Genomic DNA, 11291 nt, shown 5'->3' with positions numbered 1-11291 from the left:
ATCAGACTGGAAGGCTAGTGAAAGTCTTGTAGTTACATTCTTCATAAGCGTATATAAAAGACAGAATACAGAATTTACCTAGTGGGCGTCTGGGACCATATCGGAAACCTCCTGGAAGGCTCACACGACGAGACAGACCCCACATCCAGTAACCGCGCGTACACATTTCGAATGACAGGGCCTGAATTGAAAGCAACATACCATAAGCTCCTCCCGCTGAATTTTGAGCTGTGAGCATTCTCATACCCGACAGAGGGCGCCCGTGTATAATTGATTTGCGGAGAAACTAGCAGTAATTGAATCTTTATTGCTATCGGTTTAAAACACTAATTATTCAAATGTGAAAACCAAGCTTTTCATGTAGTGCATTGTACGCTCTGCTACCCTCGAAAGAGCCCAATTTCAAACTATAGGATAGGACCCCTATGAGCTCCACAAACACTCTGCCCCATCCATTTCTCATACATGAGAATTACACCCCCTTAGCAAAGAAAAATATGCAGTATAATAAATAAGATTTGTGTCATTTAGTAATGTATAAGCCTCTCATACCCATGACAGACCCAAATCCAGTGACATCAATTTTAGGCCACTAGTTTAAGGGATAGTAACCCACAGAGGCAAGGCTAGATTAAGGATTTTGAGGCCCTGAAAAAACAAGCCTCAATCTCGGGGAAGGAGACACAAAAAACATTTTAAAATAATGCTAAAGTACCTTTCACCAGCTGCAAAGTGAACCTATGTAACCAATTATTACACTTTAAAGTAAAAACAAACAACTAAAAGTGGTTCATTGGCTTACATGATACAATGTTAGTTAACCTTTTATTGTAATAACCTTTATAATCTGTAATTGTCATCCAAATGATTTATAAAACGAAAACATAAACAAAAAAGGTATATAGTGTAGTAATTTTGGTATCCTTTGATTACTGATAAGCATCAATTGCACTCACTTAATCCTCATTAAATGCATTAATTCAAAGAACAGAAAAAATATAAAGTGAAATACCTTGATTATTACCGTATTCGCTCAAATATAAGACAAGGTTTTTCTAAGATCAAATACGCTGGAAAAATACCCCCTTGTCTCTGCCTCCAGAAAAGCATTATGCCGAGTATGAATGTCCGAAAATGAGGAGGCACCCATATGAAAAGCAGAGAACTTTCACGCTGTCTCACACTCGCTCTCACACAATCACTCACTCTCATGCTCTCTCTCTCCCACACTCTGATTCGCCCTCTCACGCTCTCTTATACGCTCTTACTCATGCTTTCACTTTCATACACCCTCACTCACTCTTATACAGTCTCTCACACTTACATTCTTACACTCTCATTCTCTCACGCTCTTTTTCATACTCTCACTCACTTTGGAGGCTGTCGTGGAGAACCAATGACTAATCACAGCGATTGCATGACCTTTTCTGCAGATTTTCTGCCTCTATCTTTGTGATCTGGAGGAGAGAGACAGAGCATTGTGTGCATTCTGCAGATTTTGATATATTCATATGTCCAATACTTTATGCTATTTCCCATAAGACTTAACATTTCCCTGTGCCCCAGTGATCATGGAGCATGTCTACAGTGCTGAACAAAGTGTCATCTCAGATACTGAGCCAATATCTGACATGTTAGATTATGATGCCCAGGTTCTACCTCCTAAAATGAGGGGCCTGAGGTCCAGGCTCCAGGCTCCTTCCTACAGATTATGGGCCCTGGCCTTGAAAGGGGTTCTGTTTTTGGGGAGGTGGGTACAGGGGGTTCATTGGGACTACTTCTTACACCTGGAACAGAGTGCCACATTTCCTCAAGTACCAGGGACTCTAAAGAGTGGAGTTCGTAGGCAGACTTGGGGCACCTGCATTTTGGGTGTGGTGTTTCTCTCCATCAGGGGAGGACTTACAGGACAAAGACCTCCATGGCTAGTATTTGGACTAAGATCTGATATCCAAGACTGGGAACTGGAACAGGCATGTCTACTTGTGTACAGAGGCGTATCTAGGATATGGCACCTATGGCTCCTGCCATAGGCGCCATTTGAAGGGGGCGCCAGTGAGCGGCTTTCAAACGCCGTTTTTTTTTTGATGCGGAGGAGAGAGAGGGGCGCCTAGCAACCGCTCTCAAAAAAAAGTGTTTAAAAGCCGCTCGCTGGCGCCCCCTTCAAATGGTGCCTATGTCGGGAACCATAGGTGCCATATCCTAGATACACCTTTGTACACAAGTACACATGCCTGTTCCAGTTCCCAGGCCGGACTGTTTGGGGACAAAGCTGACTTGTGCTGGGCTATTTGGGGACAAAGATTACAAATCTTATGTGTGTCATCTGGGTGCTGGCCAGGTTCTATGTGGACAGTGAGGACGCCAGGGCTGACTTTGGGGTGTGCAAGCTGTGATCTATGCCTGTAATTTAGTTTTTTTTTAATATACCTTTAATGCCGTGTTTTTATGTGAATTCCAATTGATCTATACCTGCAAAGCTGGGTTTTTGTGTTATTCTGTAGATCCATGTGTGCTATGCTCAGAGGCGTATCTACTGAAAATAGCGCCTATGGCAAGCACTGAAATTGCGCCCCTGTCCAAATATCTAAAACCCATTTACTAGCCCCTGCTGCCTATATATATATATATATATATATATATATATATATTATTAGCCTTTATTTATATAGCGCCAACAGTTTACGCAGCGCTTAATAATACATAAATTCAAGGGATATGACAAGACAAGAATTGACAGACTAAGACAAACCGATACATTTGGTGGAGAGAGCCCTGCTCGCAAGCTTACAATCTAGAGGGAAATGGGGTGACAAACATAAGGCATAGAGAAAGGGTGAGAGGTAATGTGGGGTTTGTATCGATGACAAGGAAGTTCTAGCAGCTAAGATGGTATGCTTCTCTGAAGAAGTGGGTTTTTAGATGTTTCTTGAAAGTTGGGAGGGAGGGAGAATGCTGAAGGTTCCTTGGGAGTAGATTCCAGAGATATGGGGCAGCTCGAGTTAAATCTTGTAGACGGGAAAAGGAAGAGGTGATGAGTGAGGAGGAGAGCCTTAGCCCATGGGAGGAACGTAGGGATCGAGTAGGAGAGTATTTGCTAATGAGGTCAGAAATGTACGGAGGAGCAGTATTATGGATGGCCTTATATGTCAGTACCAGGATCTTAAATTTAATTCTAAAGGTAATTGGGAGCCAGTGGAGGGTTTCACAGAGGGGGGAAGCAGAAGAGGAGCGACGTGCAAGGAAGATGAGCCTAGCAGCGGCATTTAGGATAGACTGTAAAGGAGAGAGTCGAGACAGTGGAGTGCCAACCAGAAGAGTGTTGCAGTAGTCAAGACGGGAAATGATAAGGGAATGAACGAGTGTTTTTGTGGATTCTTGGGTGAGGAATGGGCGGATACGAGAGATGTTTTTTAGGTGCAAGCGGCAGGATTTGGCGAGGGACTGAATGTGAGGGATGAAGGAGAGGTTTGAGTCAAGGATGACCCCAAGGCATCGGGCCTGGTTAGTAGGAGAGATAGTCGTGTTGTTAATGGTGATAGAGAATTCAGGTAGTGGAGTGGAGATGGAGGGAGGGAAGATAATGAGTTCAGTTTTAGAAAGATTAAGTTTCAGGTAGTGTTGTGACATCCATGAAGAAATAGCAGACAAGCAATTGGTAATACGGGACAGGAGAGATGGAGAGAGATCAGGAGAAGACAGGTAGATTTGGGTATCATCTGCATATAGGTGATACTGGAGGCCAAATGAGTTGATTAGTGTGCCAAGAGAGGAAGTATAAAGAGAGAACAGCAGAGGGCCAAGGACTGAACCTTGGGGGACACCAACCGAAAGTGGAAGGGGTGATGATGTCTTGCCAGAGAAGTTGACAGAGAAGGAACGGTTAGACAGATATCTAGAGATACAGATATCTGGAGGAGATCCAGGAGAGAGCTGTATCTCGAATGCCTATAGAAGCAAGTGAGTGTAGAAGAAGGTGGTGATCAACAGTATCGAAAGCAGCAGAGAGATCCAGTAGAATTAGAATAGAGAAGTGACCTTTTGCTTTGGCAGAGAGCAAGTCATTGGAGACTTTTGTTAGAGCTGTTTCAGTAGAGTGAAGGGGTTTGAAACCAGACTGTAGAGGGTCAAGGAGGGAATTAGAGGAGAGGAAGTTAATGAGGCGGTTGTACACAATCCGTTCAAGCAGCTTAGAGATAAAAGGAAGCAGAGAGATAGGGCGGTAGTTAGTCAAACAGACGGGATCTGAGGAAGGATTCTTTAGAATTGGTGTGATTAGCGCATGCTTGAAGGCAGATGGTACAGTTCCAGATGATAGAGAAAGATTAAATAGGTGGGTAAGTGATGGACCAAGGGATGGATATAGAGACTTTGTGAAGTGTGAAGGGATGGGGTCGAGGGGACAGGTTGTTGGGTGAGAGGAAGAAAGAAGAGTGGCTATCTCTTCTTCGGTTGTAGGGGAAAAGGCAGTTAGTATAGTAGGAGTGGAGAGAGTGGTGTTGAGTGGTGTAGGAGGGAGTTGTAAGGAAGAGAGGTCTTTTCTAATAGTCTCGATCTTCTCTTTGAAGTGGGTAGCAAGATCTTGGGCAGTGAGAGAGATATATATATATATATATATATTAGTCCCTGCTGCCGATAGCGGGTATCCTGTATTTGCAGGTATTCAATAATAATATATGAAACGTAGCATCGCAGGTATAGATCAACTGAATAAGACAAATTAACCATGTACTTGCAGGTACACATAAATAATGTATGGAAACATAGCATAGCAGATATGGATCTACAGAATAACACAAAAACCCAGCTTTGCAGGTAATGATCAATTGGAATTCACATAAAAACACGGCATTAAAGGTATATTTAAAACCCCCTAAATTACAGGCATAGATCACAGGTTGCACACCCCAAAGCCAGCCCTGGCGTCCACACTGCCCACATAGAACCTGACCAGCGCCCAGATTACACACATAAAATTTGCAATCTTTGTCGCCAAATAGCCCACCACAAGTCAACTTTGTCCCCAAACAGTCCGGCCAGTGCCATCTTTGTCCCATATACACCCTGCCTGTGCCATCTTGGTCCCCAAGGCTCAAACCTCCTGCTAGTGCCATCTTTGCCCTTCCACAATTATACATCTATGATACACAAACACTTTTACAGTCACTCACTAATTCACACTTTAATTCAGACAACTCATCCACACATTAACTCATGCTCTCCCTCATTCACTCAATGCATCCACACATTAATGCACACTCTTTACTTATATCTACCCCCTCTCCCTTATCACTTTTTAACCCCCTCCCTCCCTCCCTTATCTTCAGTGCTGAGATCACAAGTGAATTTCAATTAATCTGGGTTTGTGTGTTGATCCATACCTGCTATCGGCAGCAGAGACTAATATTTATATATATATGGGCAGCAGGGGCTAGTAAATGGGTTTTAGATATTTGGACATGGAAAGTGTTAAAATACCAGTATATATGGGGCAAATCAAACTGACTGGCTTCTTTCACGTGCAAAACTTTCTAATCCATCTGGATCTACCCACATTAAAAATATCCTCTCTTAATCTGGCCATAAATATCCTCTTAGCAACTACAATGGCCAGACATTAATGAGATACAGACCCCACAAGATGGGAGGCGATATTAAAAAAAAAATAGATCTTTAGTACCAAAATATATGGAAAATACCGTATTTACTCGATTATAATGCTCTGAAAAATGCCCCTCGTCTTATAATCAGACCTCAAATAGAGGTCTGACTACAAGACTAAGGTCCAGATCCCATGCAGCACTGCTCCCCTATTTGCCAATCTGCCCCCCGATAGCACCGGAAGGTCAGGTCACGCCAGTACTCCGTCATAGAAGCCCCGGCGGAAGTGTCGGGAAGTACTGGAGGTTGTCTACGTGCATCGCACAGATGTCCACCGGCTGCCAGAGAGGAGGATCCCCCACAGAGCTGCTATGGGGGGGCAGATTGGCAAATAGGGGGGTGTAACGGGTTCACCAAGAGAGCTGTAGTAACTCCCAGAGATCACCCAGTATCCTCCTGTTGTCCCCAGAATAACTTCCAGCACCAGCCAGCATGCACACCCAGGGCGGCCGAAGGCAAAATGCCGCCTGGGGCGAATTTTAAAATGCTCCATTATCTACCCTTCCTCTCCCTCCGTCCCTGCCGCCTCCCCCCCCCCAATTATCTACCCTTCCTCTCCCTCCCTATTATCTAACCTTACCCCCTCTTGTACTTACCTTTCCGCACTCCTGCGGAGAGTCTCCCCCGGTCTCGGTGCCGGCTTGTAATGCTGAGCGCCGGAAATGAGGTAATCTTCCGGCACTCAGCATTACAAGCCGGCACCGAGACCGAACAGGGAGACTCGCCGCAGAGGAGAGAGAGAGGGGCGCCGAGCGGGTACTGACAGCTTGGTAAGCGAAAACCACTCGGTGCCCCTTTCTCTCTGTTTCGCTTTAAAAAAAAAAAAAGTGCCGTCTGGAGCGGTTGTCCCACTCAGCTCCATTGTCGGGCCGGCCCTGTGCACACCTTGGAACCCTGCTATGTGTACCCAATAAGTAGACACAACTACCTTGAATTGAGTGCAGCAGGAATGAACAGTTTATTGTTGTAAAACATAGACTCATATATCCACAGAACTTCATTAACATAAATTAACATTGTTGAACAGGTACATGTAGACAACCCAACCTTTAATCCCCTTTAGCTACTGAATCTCCCCCCTGGTAGCATTCCTGTTAATGGGATTCGTTTACACAGTAGAGTTCCTGCCTGTGCAATCTTTGTTTGGCAGCCAGGCTGGAGCCATCTCTGACTACCTTGGGGCCTTGTATGACAGGTCATTCTGTCACAGGGGGAATAAGGCATATCTGGGGGGCAGAGTGGTAAATAGGAGGATATAAGGCATACCTGGGGGCAGAGTGGCAAATAGGAGGATATAAGGCATACCTGGGGGCAGAGTGGCATATAGGGGGGTATAAGACATATCTGGGGGCAGAGTGGCATATAGGGGGGTATAAGACATATCTGGGGGCAGAGTGGCATATGAGGGGGCAAAGTGGCATATCATGGAAGCAGACTGGCATATAGGGTGTATAAGGCATATCGGGAGGCAGAGTGGCATATAGGGTGTATAAGGCATATCGGGGGCAGAGTGGCATATAGGGTGTATAAGGCATATCAGGGGGGCAGAGTGGCATATAGGGTTATAAGGCGTATAGGGGGGATAAGGCATATCTGGGGGCAGAGTAGCAAGCTGTGGGGCAGATGTGCATAACTGGGGGCAGGTCAGCAAATGAAATAAAAACAAAAAATGCATCATAGTTTTTCATTAAAGATGAAAAAATAGTTTACATGTGAATTAATATTTACTAATACAACTTTTTTTCTTACTTAATACTCAAATTTTGGGGGTCGTCTTATAATGGAGCAAATACGGTATATTTTTTTTAATAAAGGCAAATTTGCATAGCTATAACAATATCTGGTGCCCCTGGGTGAATTTGAAAATGTTATGGGTTTTTTTCCTCTCTCTCTCTCTCTCTCTTTTTTTTTCCCTCCTAGTGGGAATTATCCTATACCTCCAAGAGACTTATATAGGCTGCAGCTCCCATACTCCATAGTCTTATACAATAAGCCTCTCTAAATGTGTGATTAGGTTTTCAAATTAAAATACTTCATATGAATAATGTATTCTGGGGCCTGGTTTGCATGGCGGCCTGATCGGACGTGTTTTGCTGGTGCTCTGCGACCTGCCAGCTCTATCGCATTCCATCCACACGATTTAGTGGCCTTTTCCTTTTATTTTGATTTCTATCCCGTTCGTCCGTCTATGTCGACTCACCGTGGGAGGAAATTGACTAAAATGCCGGGTTTCTTTGAACCCAAATCGCGGAAGAAAACCGCGCGAGATTCAGGCCTACCGCATGACCAGGATGAGGACTCAGACGCCTCCATGAGTCGCGCTTCGGCATCACACTCAAGGCCTCCTTCTCCTGCATTACCCTCCCAAGAGGAGCTTACCGATCTCCAACAGCCACTTACCTCACACATGATGAAAGCCTTGCTTTATGAGATGAGAGATCAACTACGCCAGGACTTCCATGAAATAGCCTCTTCCCTGCGGCGAGACTTAGATGGCCTGGGAGACCGGACGGATGCCTTGGAGCGCCGTTTAGAGGAATTTGCGGATGCCCATAATGCTCTGGCTGACGGCCAGGTGTCCACGCAGAGTGAGCTCTCGCTTCTCCGTTACAAAATTATGGATCTAGAGGATAGATCGCGACGCAATAACATCCGTCTCCGGGGCATCCCGGAATCTGTGGATCAAGCTGACCTCCATGAATATGTTATGGCCCTTTTTGCAGCTCTTCTTGGCGATACGTTACCTGCCGACATTCGCCTAGACCGTCTTCATCGTGTTTCCCGCCCGAAGAACCTTCCAGGATCCCCCCCACGTGACGTGCTGACGAGAGTTCATTTCTTCGATGTCAAGTCCAAGATCATGCAAGCGGCGCGCAATCAACCTTCCTTACCTTCCAGGTTCCATGATGTTCAGCTCTTGACGGACCTGTCCCAGCTCACGCTTCAATTACGCTTTGCCCCTGTCATGAGCATCCTTCGTTCGCACCAGATCCGCTACAGGTGGGGGTACCCGGTCCGCCTGATAGTATCCCGGAACGGCTCTACTACTGTCCTCGAGTCACCTGAGGATGGTCTGGCCCGCGTGAAATCTTGGGGTTTAGAGTCGCCCTTCGCACCGGATCTAGCTCGTGCTATCACTCCATCGAAAACCACTTCCACCCCGAAGAAGCTGAAACGGGACTGGTCGACTAAAGCTTGATCTGCTGGCGTTCGTCGATGGGTAACCTCTGGTCGTTTGACTTTTTCGTATTTTTTCTCTCGACCTCTTAGCCTAATAGGCCCTACCTGTGTTACACTTCGCTCTTATGTTTTTCTTTTTATAATTTTTACGCATTTTAACATGAGTTTCGTTTTTATTACTTTTCACGTTTTCGCTCACCACACCACACACATAGACGTACCCACTGCTACTCGGGGCTGGCTGGCCGCCATGGGTCCTATTTTCCCAACTTGTTTCGTACCCCCTCGGTGCTATTTATATCTTTAGCACGGTTCTCTACTATACGTTGCTCTTGGCCATGAGCCGATTTTTGTTACTGGTTTACGGGTTTATTCCTTTTTATTTACTTTATCGTTACTCTGCAAGTACTATTCCTGATTTGTCCGTCATTATGTACTGTACTGCATTGCTCTCTGGCGTTCTTTTGGTGGTGGGGTGTCTCCCCCTCGGATCCTATTATTTTTTTTCATTTGCTTATACGGTGAATTGTTTTTTTTTCTTTTTCCTGAGGCTCCGGCTACTGATATCGCTTTCTCCTCCTATTCAGCACCATGGCTGACATAAAGATTCTTTCTATAAATGCTAAGGGCCTTAACACGCCGCAAAAGCGTGCCCTGCTGTGGAATGAGGCCAAATCTCTCCACGCCAGTATTCTCTGTGTCCAGGAAACGCACTTAAAAAATCTCCACGGCCTCTGCTATATTCCCCTCACTTCACCACACAATTTCGCTCGATGGCAACGTCCAAAACAGCCGGAGTCTCTATTTTAATTTCTAACCGTCTTGCTTTCTCTCTGATACATAAACGTGTGGATCCGCGGGGCAGATACCTTATATTAGTGTGTAGACTTAATGACACTGTATACACTCTTGTGTCCTTCTATACTCCCAACACATCACAACTTAGTTTTTTTTGTATGCTTTTGGGGAAGCTAGACGCCTGTAAACAAGGTCGGGTGGTCCTCTGTGGCGACCTCAACACTGCTCTCTCCCCGGCACTATACTGCACTACACGACGCGACACTTCTCACGACACACACAAACTCACCCTTGGGTCAGACATGTCCTTTTTGGTCCATTCCCATCACCTCTTTGATACGTGGAGGGTCCTGCACCCCTTGGACAGGGATTACACTTTTTTTTCGGCCCCACATAATACTTATTCCCGTATTGATTATATTTTTTTGGATAAACATACACTGCAATCTGTTTCCTCCTGCACCATAGGGACCATTTCCTGGTCCGACCATGCCCCTGTCTTGCTCACTCTAAAAACTGACTCTCCTTTCATCGGCCGGGGCTCCTGGCGCTTGAACGACTCCCTCCTACACAATGAAGGCCATAGGACACAAATCCACACACATTTGACACAATATTTTCAGGACAATGTCCTCCCTGACACTCCTATCGAGACCTTATGGAACGCTCACAAAGCGGTCCTGCGAGGTAGACTTATCAGCCTAGCTTCTTATGTTAAGAAGCAACGGTCTGACTCGAAACTCCTCTTACTGAGGAAGTTATATGACCTAAATATGCTCAATAAAACACACACAACGGATTCCCTCACACGCGACATTACACGTATCAAACTTCAGCTATCGGACCTTAATGCACAAACTGCAGCTCACATGCTTCTTCGCCTTAAGCAAAAATTCTATGCCAAGGGTAACAAGGCCGATACTTTGTTAGCACGTAAACTCCGTCATACTACGGCCATCTCTAGACCGCATTACATTACAGCATCCTCTGGTCTACGTGTTAGTAATCCCTCTCAAATGACTGAAGTTTTTGCATCCTATTATGCCAAATTATACAATCTCCAGACCGACACCTCTCTACATCATCCTTCTCACGTTGATATAACCTCCTACCTAGCCCCTATCCCCTTGCCCTCTCTCCCATTGGAAGGCTCTGCCTCTCTGGCGGCTCCCATAGAATTGGGCGAGGTTGAGAGAGCGGTGGCTCAACTTAAAAAGAACTCAGCACCGGGTCCAGATGGTTACACGGCCACTTACTACCGCACCTTTTTACCCACACTCGGCCCTCACTTACTTTCTTTATTTCGCTCCTACATGGCTTCTGGCGTTGTTCCTCGCGAGAATTTAACAGCTCACATTGTCACCTTACCAAAACCAGGTAAACCTATGGATGCTTGCTCCAGTTACAGGCCTATTTCTCTCCTTAATAACGATATTAAAATATATGCCAAAATCTTAGCTAATCGTTTGTCTCCCTTCCTTCCCTCGCTCCTCCATCCTGATCAAGTTGGCTTTGTTACAGGCAGACAGCCCTCAGACAACACCCGTAAGTTTATTAATGTTTTATGGGAAGCCAACAGGAAAAAACTCCCGGGTTTGTTCTTATCGTATGATGCGGAAAAAGCCTTTGATAGGCTCCATTGGAAGTTCCTC

Source organism: Sceloporus occidentalis, unplaced genomic scaffold (assembly GCF_023333645.1).
Source record: "Sceloporus occidentalis isolate IW3139 unplaced genomic scaffold, rSceOcc1.0.p SCAF_130, whole genome shotgun sequence".
Classification (NCBI taxonomy): Eukaryota; Metazoa; Chordata; class Lepidosauria; order Squamata; family Phrynosomatidae; genus Sceloporus; species Sceloporus occidentalis.
Note: the sequence above shows the minus strand (reverse complement) of the source record.